Genomic DNA, 1,663 nt, shown 5'->3' with positions numbered 1-1,663 from the left:
GTCAGAAATGATTCAAATAGGATTCCCGTGATGTGTGGTTAGTTGGATGGGAGTTCTAAGTCATCCTTAATGCTTAAATTTCATATTTCTATGCTTTTCTTTAACATACCCCCTCAATGGTTTTCTGTTGTGATGGTGATTTTAATACCTACACTCATCCAAATTGTCTATTTAGGATTGGAACCCTAGAATTCTGAAAAGTTTCCTAAAATACCTCTGCTTCCTTATCAGGCTGGCAAGGGAACAATGAATTAACGAGGCTCTACTCCTCCACCTGATACCAGTCTTGGCCAGCCTCCTCTTTTTTCTATCACATATTAGGTTTTTTAATAAAATTTTGTTTTAAGAAAAATGGCACTGCTTTCTGAAGTCTCATCGCTTGTATTACCTAAAAATTGCTATTCTGGACAGAAGTAATTGTAGGCAGCTCTGGCCATTGCTTTGTAGCAGGCTGTTTCAAAATGTAAATGTTTGTCCTGACTCAGTCTTTGCCTATAGTTATAGCGAGACCTTGTTGAAAAGTAAACTATTACTCAATCTCAGTGTTCATAGCAATAATCACTTTGATAGCTTTTGCCTCATTATGCTCCCATTACGTTTCTTTATTAAGCAGAATGGTTTAAATGAAGAAACGATTACAGCAAGGGAAAAGGCTTTTCAGTAGTATTTGCTTTATAAGTTTATCAGTCTTCTAGCTTGATACTAATATTTTATCTATTAAAAGATATATATCGAGGCTAGCAGACTGCTTCAATTATTCAAAAATGAAATTATTATGTTGTCTTTCACACTTTCATATTGCCAGCACTAACATGGGAAATATACTAACATAAATTTTTTTCAAAAGGAAGGTATTCTTTCTACTGCTGATTGAAAATGCCATCTCTATGTAGCTTGATTTTATATTCTAGGTCATTATGTGAACATTGTAAATATTATGTTGCTTTTGGATATTTATTCCTGTTGTTTATTATCAAGTGCCTAGATGTTATAGATTGCCTATAGAACTTGACAACTGGACCATATTCTTCTTTCATCTGAAATTATTTTTTTTGGATGTGCATATGCTGGCTAATATTCATAGAGTAACTTGGGTGCAATTTTGGCAACATATTATGTAGAAAAAGGTATTCATGTCTCCATGGTAAATTCTTTCAGGGATTTGAGATAGTCTCCAGAATAAAAATTGAGCTTATCAATGCGGCATATACGGTTATCTATGCTCGGGACCCATGATGCATTTGATCAGCCCCACGCTCCGGATACTCTTAGTCACTGGTAAAAGGTAAGCCCAGTATTGGATCACCAATGTCCTCCTGTTCTCTTATTAACGTAGTGACATACCCAGGCCTCCTTTGACCTTATATTCCATTGCATCCTTCTCTCCTAATGCTTTTTCTCTAGAATTCTTACTTCCTCATAAAAAGTAACACTGCCATATTAATCCATTCAAAATGTGTATCTCATAACTCCTAGTTTTAACTGGCACATGGTTGTGGACAGCAATCTCTCTCTCTTTTTTTTTTTTTTGAAACAGAGTCTCACTCTGTTGTCCAGGCTAGGGTGCCGTGGCGTCAGCCTAGCTCACAGCAACCTCAAACTCCTGGGCTCAAGCGATCCTTCTGCCTCAGCCTCCTGAGTAGCTGGGACTACAGGCATGTGC

Source organism: Propithecus coquereli, unplaced genomic scaffold (assembly GCF_000956105.1).
Source record: "Propithecus coquereli isolate 6110/MARCELLA unplaced genomic scaffold, Pcoq_1.0 Scaffold131, whole genome shotgun sequence".
Classification (NCBI taxonomy): domain Eukaryota; kingdom Metazoa; phylum Chordata; class Mammalia; order Primates; family Indriidae; genus Propithecus; species Propithecus coquereli.
Note: the sequence above shows the minus strand (reverse complement) of the source record.